The sequence below is a fragment of the Barbus barbus genome (genome assembly GCF_936440315.1).
Source record: "Barbus barbus genome assembly, chromosome: 25".
Taxonomy (NCBI): domain Eukaryota; kingdom Metazoa; phylum Chordata; class Actinopteri; order Cypriniformes; family Cyprinidae; genus Barbus; species Barbus barbus.
Window position 1 is genome coordinate 28,208,636 of NC_136753.1, and position 12,586 is coordinate 28,221,221.

The 12,586-nt window shown below is 33.0% G+C and overlaps 1 protein-coding gene across 1 annotated transcript in view; it reads left to right on the forward strand.

Annotated features, from left to right (window-relative positions):
* Window positions 1–12,586, forward strand: part of LOC306844609 (neuron navigator 1-like) — a 66,651-nt gene that overhangs the window by 18,828 nt on the left and 35,237 nt on the right. The window lies entirely within an intron of this gene.

Genomic DNA, 12,586 nt, shown 5'->3' on the forward strand with positions numbered 1-12,586 from the left:
GTATTCTAGGTGGATGCTCTGTGGTTGGTATGGTTTTCTGGGTGGTTGCTAGGGTGTTGCTATGTGGTTGCTGTGGTGTTCTGGGTGGTTGTAAGGATGTTGTTAGATTGGTTGCTAAGGTGTTCTAGGTGGTTGCTAGGATTGATACATTTTTCATTTCCTAAAGAGATTGGGAGTAGTGGTTGCTATAGTATTTTGGGTGGTTGCTATGTTGTTGCTAAGGAATTCAAGATTGCAAGGGTGTTGCTATGTAGTTGCTAAGTTCTTGCTGTATTATTCAGGGTTGCAAGGGTGTTTCTATGTGGTTGCTATTACATTCTGGGTGGTTGCTAAGTTGTTGCTATGATATTCAGGGTTGCTAGGGTGTTGCTATGTGGTTGTTATGTGGTTGCTAGGATATTCTGGGTAGTTGTAAGGGCGTTGTTTGGTGGTTTACATATTTGTATATGGAGTATGCTTTCTGAAAAGGGATTTTTCGCTTATTATTATCAGCCACTGGGTAAAAATTTTAATAATTAATATTAGGTTTAGTTTTTATTTTCAGGTTTCTTATCTTTACTATAAGATATCTGCACTAAAATATCTGAAAGGGTTAAGGAATATCTTTGTCTGGTTGTCTGTGAACATGCAGCAGCAGCAGCGACGGCGGTGCATGGGCTGGTATGTGTTGCCATGGTAACCCCCATCAGCCTGACTCTCAGTGACCCAGTGAAACCGTGTGTGTGACTGCAGATGGAAAATGGCTGCTGATGAACAGCTGCATGCTATTGATTTTGGATATGCTAGTAATCAGTTCAGCATAGGCTTTCTTCCTGTTTCTCTTCAGGCAGGGTTTGTACGAGGTATTAGGAGTGCAAATTACATCAAGGAAGTTATTTTGCATATCTGCAAACTACATTGTGGTTGTAGCATAATGGTTATTAAAATGAGGAGTAAAACACATCTGTGCATTTCTTCCCTTCTCCAGCTTGTTTCCAATCTAGTCGTCTAATAAACCTGGCATTGTGTGTTATGATTATTGTCAGCTCTTTCTTTGCTTTTCTCCTTTATAAGTCGCTTTTGATAAAACCATGCTCAATGCATATGTAATGTAATGTAACATAATGTAAGTATATAATAAATGTTAATTTACAAATTATTTATTTTCTACAGTGGTTTAGAATAAACTCTGTAAAAAAAGTATAATTTAACTGATGATATAGAAACGCTACAATGTTACCTTATCACAAAATTATATTTGGACAGTACATGTTGTTTTAGTATAAAATATTATTTAAAAAATCTTTTGTTGTTGTTTTCATTATTTTTATGTTTAATTAGATTATTAAATGTATATAAGACGATGCCTTTCGTGGAAAAAATATGAAAATATTTATAATAATATTAATAATTATAGAATGATATTTAAAAGCAAAAAAAGTAGTCATATAATTTATGAAAAAACATATTTGTGTTTAACTGGGATTGTGTTTAAAGGATTGAACACAGTATTATCTATGACGAAAAGAGCATTGCACTACATTTAAAAAAGGTTTCTTTTTGTTATGAATTATGTGCATTATAGAGTTTTTGTTGTTTAGTTTAGTGTTATGTATTACCCTGATGTCTGTGTATGTGTGTAACATTTTAGAGAATCAGATTTTTGCAGTTCAGTTATTGACAATATACCATATTTACCATTTTGAGCTTAAATTCCGGTAAACATTGTTACAACTCGTACTGTTCTGACAATCACAACTAATTTCAAGCTAAATTTATATGCAACTTATTAAAAATTCTAGACACACGAGTATCTCTGCAACATAGGATTTGCAGTTTGTGTTTAGGTGTGTAGTTTTGGAGGATTTCAAGGCCTCGTGCACTACAAGTTTTCACAGGATGCAATCCATTAACCACAGGAGGAAAGATGACCAGTTCTCTGAGCATACGGACATCAGCTGTCCTCCAAACAAATAAACTCACCATAAGAACATCTGGAGAGGTGTCTGGGGTCTTGAGGGATATTATTCTAAGACTCCCATTACATACGCACTCTCTATGTGTGGTCAGGCTGAATGCTGGACGCGTCAGTGACGTCCTGCAGAAACTCTTCTGCATCAGTCATGTGCAGGACAGACTTCTCTGTGCTTGTAGCAGAGGGTGTGACGAGGTCTTACTTCACATGTTGTGACCCCTGCTGGAGACATACTGTAACTGCAGAAGCCTTTAGTTTAGCATGTGGGTCATTTTTATTTTTCAAGATATGAAATGCCAAGCAAATTAGATTTTAAAACATGGAAAAGCACAGAAGTGTGAAATGCATGTGTGGGACACACCCGTCAGTGAAGTATTATAACAGCTTCTCTCTGCTGTGGGCGTCTCATGTGGGTGTGAGTGAATTATCGCTATTATTAGGTTTGTGCTGTGGTGGTGCAGATCTGTGTGCTGTGCATTGACATGGAATTGCTGATAAACAAGCAAATAAGTAAAGAAAGGTTTCATCTCTATGCAGAGATACAAAAAGATATTTATATTTAATATCTTAATATTTTTATCTTTAATATTTCAGTTGTTCCTTCTTTTCAAATGAAATGAAATGGAGACTTTTACTTAAAGGAATAGTTAAAAAAAATACAAAATAATAATAATAATAATAATTTGCTGAATATTTACCCTCAGGCCATCCAAGATGTAGATGAGATTGTTTCTTCATCAGATTTGGAGAAATGTAGCATTGCATCACTGACTCGCCAGCGGATCCTCTGCAGTGAATGGGTGCCGTCAGAATGAGAGTCTAAACAGCTGATAAATACATCATAATAATCCACACCACTCCAGTCCATCAATTAACATCTTGTGAAGCCAAAAGCTATGTGTTTGTAAGAAACAAATCCATCATTAAGATGTTTTTATCTTAAAAGCTTCTGGCTAAATAAATAACGCTTCCTCATGTGAAAAAGTCGTCCCATCTGAATCAGGAGAAAAATCTGCACAGATCAAGCAACGGTTACAAGCCAAAACAGTCTAAAACAGCTCTAAACAAAGATGTCGGTGGATTTTAATGTGAGAGGACAACATGAGATAAACTTTTTCGATTATAGATTATGGACTAAGTTACAGTTAAAACACCTCAGTGGTGAATTTGTTTCTTACAAACATGCAGCTTTTGGCTTCACAAAACATTAACTGATGGACTGGAGTGGAGTGGATTACTTGTTGATTATTGTGATGTTTTTATCAGCTGTTTGGACTCTCATTTTGACGGCACCCATTCACTGCAGAGGATCCATTTGTGAGCAAGTGATGCAATTTCTCCAAATCTGTTCCCACGAAGAAACAAACTCATCTGCATCTTTGCCTGAGGGTGAGTCAATTTTTGTGTGATCTATTCCTTTAGTCTATATTTCAGAAGAGAGGTCTATGTTCTCAGATTTGCTGAAATACAAAAATGAGTACTCCAAATCAGAGATCCTAATATCAACTCGGAAATTTCTTGTCAGTTTCTTCCCTGAGAAAATGATCCGATCAGCTATCTATGTTCATTTTATAGCTCTATACACTTTATTTTATTGTCTATTGACTCATTTGCGGATATTTTATTACTAAAAACATTCTATGAGAACCATTTGAGATGAAGTTGATGCCTAAATGATTCATTACTGCGACGTCTCCTGGGCAGAGAAGTTTTCTTCTGAGCATGTGCATGGAAAGTGTGTATCCCTTTTATTAATGTTTCATGCTTGAGCTGCTGTATTGTGGTTTGAGATGTTCACATAATTTGTTTCCAGTTCTGTGAACATAACTCACCACCTTACATTTTGATCTAACAGATGCTTTGTGTAAAAGACTCTCTAAAGCACTTTGTTACATAAAAGTCAGTCAATTTCCAACACAGTAACATGTGCATGTGGAGCATTTGTTCGTGCAAAAGCAGTTTGATGGGATTGAAGTCATTTGATTTATAGTTTGATTGAAATCTTCATTTAATAATTGTTGAAATGTATTCCTGACACGAGGGTATAAAAGTCAATGATGTGTTATTCATGCACTGCATTGGTCTGAATCCCAGAGTTCAATTATTGTGTCTTTAGAAGCTTGTTGCACAAGTGGCCTGATGTAGTGACGTTATGTGTTTATCATAATGCCAAACAACAGAAAGAAATAGTTAATGCACATAGGTTTTTATAATACTCTATTCTGTAGGTTTTGTTTTACTAAAACAGCATTTGCTATCCATTTTACTTCCATAACATAACAGACTGTTCTGAATTTGAGTTTTGCACTCCTGCCTTTAATGTATGATGATGTGATGAAAAATTATGAGCATGCACATTTTTATACAGCGTGGATTTAAATGCATTTCTTTTTAGAATTAATGTCTTATTCTGAACTTTTATTAAGCCTTAAAATACATTGATAGGGCTATAATGATGCATCCGTTTGCTATTTGCGGAAACACGCTGTTTATACGTTATGATTATCCATGTTTAGGGATGATATGCATGCGTAACCTCTTGGCTGAAAGAGCACAGGCCACACACACAGTGTGTTTGGTATATATATACATTATATATATATATATATATATATATATATATATATATATCTGTGTGTGTATGTGCAGACATGGTTCGGCACCACTGGAGCCACATGAAAGAAATGAAAGACAGAAAACGATCATTTCACTCAGTACCTCGCTCACAGCTAAGATATTCCTGCTTTTCCTTGTCCTTTTTGTGCTCACATGGTGCTCATTGAGTCTTTCCCCCGCCAGACTCTGGCATGAATGAAGCAGAAGCTCTGACATCAAAGGTGAACAGAGATAAATGTGTGCAAATCCTCCGCGTGTAGTCGCTGTGAGTTTACCGATGTGGAAAAGCCATTAAGGGTCTGTCATGGAAAGTTTCTGGCTTCAGCTGGTTCAGACGCATAGCCAGAAGTTTATCTCACCAGTATTTCAGTAGATGTAGGGTGTTGTAAATCTAAAAGCTCAAAACATTTCCCATGAAGCTTGTACTGTATATGTAAGGCATTATAGAGGTACTCCCCTTGTGCTCTGGGATGATATGCTGATTTGATACACTAACATTCAAAAGTAAGATTTCTTATATAAAGTCACTAATGTTCACCAAGGCTGTGTTTATTTTATTAAAAATACAGAAAAACAGTAATATTCTGAAATATGAGTACAATTTAAAATATTGTACTCATATTTCAGCATCATTACTCCAGTCTTCAAGCAAGAAACATTTCTGATTATTATCAATGTAGAACACTTATTCTGCTTAATATTTTTGTGGAAACCATGATACATTTTTTTCAGAATTCTTTGATGAATAGAAAGTTCAAAACCAGCATTTATTTGACATACAGTAGAATCTTTTGTAACATTCTAAATGTCTTTACTGTCACTTTTGATCAATTTAATGCACACTTGCACAACTAAAAGTATGAATTTCTTAAAATAATTTCTTAAATGGTAGTGCATACACCATACTGAATGATTACAATATTCATGTGCCGTGATTTGCAGTATATGGTACTCCGACATACTTCAAAAAATACTGTGGTATTACATGCACAACAAAGTGTGGTATTAGCATGCAGTGATGCATGAATAATTATGAAAAGTTATGCTGTTTTAATATGTGTTTTAATGCATTGTTTTATATATTTTGGTATAATTAGTAGGTTCACTAGTAATAGTGGTATTAGAAATAGTATAGACTGATACTTTCAGTGGATGTGAGTTGTGTGTCTATATATATGGAAAGTTTGATAGAAATGTCCTTCAGTCAGTAAGTGGCTGTAAGTGCAGCAGTCGGTCGTCTTCTTCAGGTCCAGCAGTAATGCTCTCGCTGGACGCTGCTGTACATCTGGATGTGATTACAGCTGTCCGGGAGGTGGGGTGTTTGACGGGGGTGTTGCCTGTGTAAGAGGGACTCCTGGTCTCAGTCGGATACTTTCAATGAATGTGAGTTGGATCAAGCGTGAACAAAGACAGGATGGCTGTGCGTGATTTGGCGTGACTCACTGCCGGGAGAGATCAGCGATGAATGAGGGATTCGCGCGCAGGGAGTTTCGCCCTCTGACGACATCCGCGTGTCTGAACAGGACCGTGTTCTTTACAAAGTGAGTAAAGTTTAAAAGGAGAAAAACTTTCACAGCTGTATGTTTTCTTTTACTAGTCCCTGGTTATTTTAAGGATTATCAAAGTGGACAGTGTTTGTGTTATTTTTTATTAAACGGATATTTTCAGTTCTAAATTCTGATTTGCGTTTGAAGCCAGTGTAAACACACATGTACATGCACGTTATAGTCGAATGCTGCATTAATACATCAAGTTGCAGCCTGCAGTTGCTTATTGACCATGCATCTTGCATTGTGGAATAATTGTTTATTATTACATTTAATAAGCAAAAATATCAGGGCATGTCAACACATCTCAAGGGCCCCAAAATTACCTCAGACCCCAGAGGGTTAATATTAAAATAACAACTAAGAAATACTTCACTTAACATCGGTGTCTTGCTGCTGTACAGTGTATTTTTGGTATAGTTTATATAATATTGTATTTATTTAAATTTTGAATTTATTTTTATTTTTACAGTATATTTTTAATTTTCATTTTAGTTAATGTTTTAGTAATTTTGTTATGATTTTGACATTTTTATTTTCTTATTTAGTTTTTAGTCATTTCTGTTTACCTTTACGATTTGATTTAGTATTTAATATTTATATTTATTTGTATGTATATTTAAATTTGATATTGTTATTTCATTTAATGTTGTATTTTATTTATACTTAATTTCAGATATTTTATTTGTTATTATATTTATTTAGTAGTTTTAACAGTAACATACTAATACAGTAACACAACAAATGTATAGTTTACATTTTAGTAATTGTGTGTTTTTGTTCATTTTAAATTATTAATTAAAATTTTATTTCTTATTTAATATACATATACTTATTTTATTTTTATATTTATTTAATAGTTTTAGTTAACAATAACAACGCTGCTGATATAAGGCAATGTGTATTACTGTATTAATCATATCGTAGTGCATATGCCATGTAATATGAAAAAAAGTATCTTAAAAATTTTCTGTAAAGAAGAAACAAGGTGACTCCTATTAGTTAGAGACAAACCAGAAACTGTGACACCAACCTGTAAGTGCATGTTCATGTTTGCAGAGGTCAAGGTCAAGTCTTGAGCTGCTAATTGGGACTTTCAAAGATCTACAAAGGCTTTTCTTCCTTTTGAAGTGTAAGGATATTTTATGAATCAGTTTACTGTTGGAGTAACCGTGCTTGTTTGAATTGGTCACCTGGTAAATAGCTCAAGACTCGACATGCTCTTATTTCCCCCTGCGTATTGTCACTAGTGGATTGAATCCATTTTTCTGCAATATGGGTGTAACTCAAAACATAGTCTCAGCTGATATGAGTGCTGAACGCTGGGAGTTGACACAAAGCCCCAGATGCTTTTCATATGGACTAAAGTTGGGAGGAGAACATAATTGCTTAATATTTCAAGCCCAACAAAACCTCTCCACCCAAAGTCATTTCTCATTTTTTTAATCATAATGAATACAAATGAACCCGCCAACTTGAACTGTAGCCAGGAATAACAATGCGTTAAGATTCTGTCATCAAATATTGGTCTTTCTGTCAAATTTAGTAAACTGAGCTGACTAGCTTTACATGCACTGCTCCATTCTTCACAAAGACACCAAAGGAGCTGTTAGAAGTTATGAGCCCACTGCAGCCTCTATTCCTGTCCACACTTGAGACTTTGTGAGAGTGAAACCCAGCTCAAACATACTAGACTAAGTTATTTAGAGTTTTTAGTTTCTTATCACATAGATTTTACTCCGGCTCCCTGTATTTAGTAGTTATTAATTAACACATTATTAGAGAAACAAGAGCACCTTTTGTCTCCAAGCGTCTCATTATCAGACTTCTGACTATTGGCATAAAGACCATTTACACTATATATAAATTATTTTTCACACAGACTAAATATATAGCAAACTGTTTTGTGCATTTGCCAAAAATATAGCATTACAGGAAAATACAGGAATATAGCAATACAGGAAACAAATGGCACAACTTACATTGCAAAATAAATAAGCCCATGCACTGTAAAAAATAAAAAAGGTAATTAAAAAAAAAAAAAAAATTACTGAAATCTGTAAAATAATATTGGGCTGAAGAAAAGTGGTGTATAAACTATTTTCACTCAGAAAAAAATATGAATTACTGTATAAATTATGGTGAAAAACAGTAATAGACACGGAATTAAATTTGGAAATTAAATATTGGATTACTTTAATAATGGAAAATAGTTTTTTTTTTACAGAAAATACTGTAATTACTGTAAAATTACATTTAATTTAATTTAAAATGTTAAGTATATATGAATTACTGTGTAAATGACGACGAAAAACTGTAAAAAGACAATGAATTATATGGTAATTAAATATGATTACTTAATGGAAAAAAATAATTATCTATAAAAACGCTGTAATTTTTACAGGACAATACTGTAATTAAAACGTAAAATATGTAAATCTAAATCATATGGTAAAAAAGATTAATTACTGTATACATTATGGTGATAAACAGTAAAAGGACATTACCAGAAACCCCTGCATGACACGCTTCATATAATCAAATCATTTTGTTTCTTCTTATTTTTATTAAGTGTAGTGTACATTAGGGTGTTTTTCTGTTATTTAACTAATGTTTATTGCATTATTTTATTTTTGTCATGTGTTTTGTGTTCACAATGCATCTGTGTGATTGTTGGCCATGTTTTATAGACAGTTTATGATTCATCGTTTAGATCGTTTGGCTTTGTTTTACCACCTGTATAATCATGATGGTTATCAGTATATTTTAAGGTTAAAAGTAGATTCTGATACTTCAAGTAGATTGATATATTAACATTAAATCATTTTATGAAATATATGATTATATAGGTTGTAAAGTATACAGGCCTTCTTGTAATGAGCTGCTGTTTCTACTGTAAACAGGACACAGTGTGCACTGTAAAGCTGCTAAAGAAACTAGCTGTATTTCTTACGTTGTTGTCTTTTTCCATTTCAAGCTCGTACCTTTTGACTCTGACCTGTTTTCTCAGCGGCTGTGATGAATGATTTCCTGAGTTATTTGGTGGTTTCCACTGAATGTTCAGATGAGATTGATGGCACCGTTGCCCATTCTGGAGACCACAGCGGTTCCTCATGAAACATCGCTTAGCCCAAGATAGAGACAGCGAGCGTTTCCTGAGAGAGGGAAGATTTTATTACCGAGAGCGAGTCTGATGAAGCAAAGCTGTTCTGTTCTCAGACATCTGTCACAGCGTTTATGTGAATAACATCAGCTTGTGTCTGTGTTTGAGGTTCAGCTACATGCACTTGTCTGCAGTGGTATTTTAGGATTATTTATACACTATAGCATTAGAGTATTTATTAATATTTTGAGTTAGCTTTTATTTTTTTAATCTTAATTTTAGTAAGTTTTAGATTTTTTTAATATGCTCTATATATACTTTTATTCTCCTTTTTAAATATTTTAGCTTTAATTTTTTTTTATTTCAGTTTTAGTCATTTTAATACTTCAACTTTTAATACAGTTAGTAATTTATTATTTCTTGGTTATCTAATATATTGTATTTTATTTAGATTTTTTCAATTAATGATAATTTTTTTAATAGTTTCATGACTTTTTATTACTTAAAAGCATACATTTTTATATGCTTTTAATTTTGTATTCATTCTTTAAATATCTTAGCATTAGTTTATTTTTATTTCAGTTTTAATTTTAGAAATTTTAGTACTTTTATGTCAGTTAGTTGCCAAGATCACATTTCAAATTTTCACACATTTTGTTTTCCTTATCTAATATTTATGTTGTATTTTATTTTAACTTAGTAACTTATTTTAACAAGTAACCTGGCAACCACCTAGTTCACCTTAGCAACTGCTTTGACATTTACCTAGAAGGCGTTAGCCTTATTACAATGAGTTTTTCACATGGCAGCCCGTTTTTATTTAAAATTTATAAATAGTTTTTTTTATATATTTTAACTTTCATTTATTTTTAATATTTCATTTCTATTATTTTTATTGCATTATTTTATTTATATAATTTTTATTTTATTTTTCAATATTAGGTTTAGTGATTTTAGTGCATCAACTTTACTTCAATGAGATGCCAAAAATGTTTGCATTAAATACATGTTTTTACATTTTCTTAAAGTGATCTAAGATTTGTATTGTAATGCAGTTTAAATAAATGTAACATAATTTAAAGCTTTTTAAGATTTTTAAGTTTTCTGATGATTTTTGCACATGGTTGCACTCTCATTTTCTTTAGAAAATGTAAAAATCTAGTCATTTGGTCTTCTCATTATGTAATATCTCAGCATGGTAATCGCAGTTCCCATTCAAATGAGACTAAAACCAGCTGACACAGACTTTGGCTGACTTTTGGCTCCAGTGTGCCACCATTACATTTCAAACGGGTGGAAATAGAAACTGATGTGGAAAAGAAAAGCATTAAGAAATGTCTTTGCGGGAGTCGTCTCTAACCGTTGAGATATGTAGGCAAGTCCATTCTCTCCCCTCTGTGCTGCACAACCTGTAATTAGCACAAATTGCTGGCTCCTTAAGATGTTCTTCTGAACATCAACAAGCCATTTTTGTCCTCTGATTCTTTGGCATCCATAATTCCCTTTTCCATCTCCGTAGACTCTGCTGAGTCGGAAACCACAGAGTACTTCAGACCCAGCGTGATGGCAGAGATCTACAGTGATCATGACTCAGGTTCATTACTAACATCCTACGTGTGTCATTTGCTTAAAGGTTCTTCAGCGGCTCTTTAAAGCAACTTCGGTTCAGATAGATGGCCCAAAACCATCTTTCGCTGCATCCATCACTGCATGCAAGAAATATAAAATTACTGAACAATAAAAAAAACTGTAATGTTTTTAAAGAATTAAGTTACCATTTTAAGTATTAAAAATTATTTTTCTGTCAACTTCCTCTTCATTTTTTTTTATTTTAATTATTGATGTATTCATTCATAACCTTTTTTTCTAAACTTTTATTTTGAGGGAGTTCCACATCTGTTTACTGAATCTTTTTAAATCTTTTATTTTTATTTTTTTTTATTAAGAATAAAATCATTCCCAGTCTTTTCTTCCTATTATTATTTTTAGAGAATTATACATCTGTTTTCAGCATCTTTTTACTTCTTATCAGGAATGTAATTATCACATTCTTTTTATTTATTTTTATTTTGTATTTTGTGAAATTAAACACTCAGTTTTTTTTAAACACTCAACACTTATTTTACTGTTTTGTTTTTAGTGATTAAGAATTGATTGATTGATTGATCTGTTCACTTTTTATTTTTAATTAATTAAAAATTAATTTAATATTCATAATCTTTTTTTTTTTCTAAACTTTTATTTTTATGTAGTTCCACACTTGTTTACTTTGTCATTTTTATTATGAATATGGTAAATGCCAGTCTTTTTTATTATAATTTTGAGACAATTATACATCTTTTTACTTTATATTAGGAATGTGATTATGGTTTTTATTATTATTATTATTTATTTATATACTTACTTTTTTCGGAAGTTAAACATCCATTTATTTCAGTGTTTTTAATTTGTTTATTTAACATTCTCAAGAATATAATCAAGAATGTAATCATTCCCAAACTGTATTTTCATTTAAAGGTTTTATTTTGAGAGATTTCCACATCTATTTACAATAGCAGATAGTGTAGATATTGTAGAGCTACTTAATGCATCACAACTTGTATTTATTTTAGAACAGAAAACACAATGACATCTTAAGAGGAGAGTTTGGAGAGGAAAGTTTTCAAATGTGCAGATTTGTGTTCACGTACTTATGCGTGTTTCAGGCCTAAATCACATCTTTGTCATGCAAGGCTGAGGATGAATCATTATGATCCTTGTGTGGCTTTCCCTCTTTCAGAACAGATGGACAAACCCCAAAGCCGTAGCGTTTGCCAGAAAAACCCATTCGTAGTTAAGGCACTGATGCTTTGCCATTCATGAACTCGCTGACCTTAAGAACAATACAGTTATTTTAAACCTCTCCAATCACTACCCATCATTCTGTTTTGCATCTACACCCCTTCCAATGTTTCTGGGAAGTGAACGCAAGCCTGCTCCAGAGCCAGAACTGAGCTTGTGTGGTAGATTGAGTCTCTGGTCGTATGGTGAAGACATCTGTGCCATTATGAGACCCTGCTGTCTGTTCCTGGGTCAGGTAATGGAGCAGAAAAGTTCCCATAGGAAGGACAAGTGACAAATGATTTCTCTCTATACTACCTCAGTTGTTTCTCCTTGACAGTACTAAGATGAAATTGAGATTAAATAATGCTGCTCTGAACTTTCTCGTGTGGAAAAGATTTCAGTTTCAGGAGAGGTTTGCTTTGATTCCAGTAAACAAATATTTGTGATTTTATATCTCACAATTCCAACTCAGAATTGTGAGATATAATGTTGTAATTACAATTTTTGAAAGCTTTCTGTGGTGAAAAAAAACTTCTTTTAAAG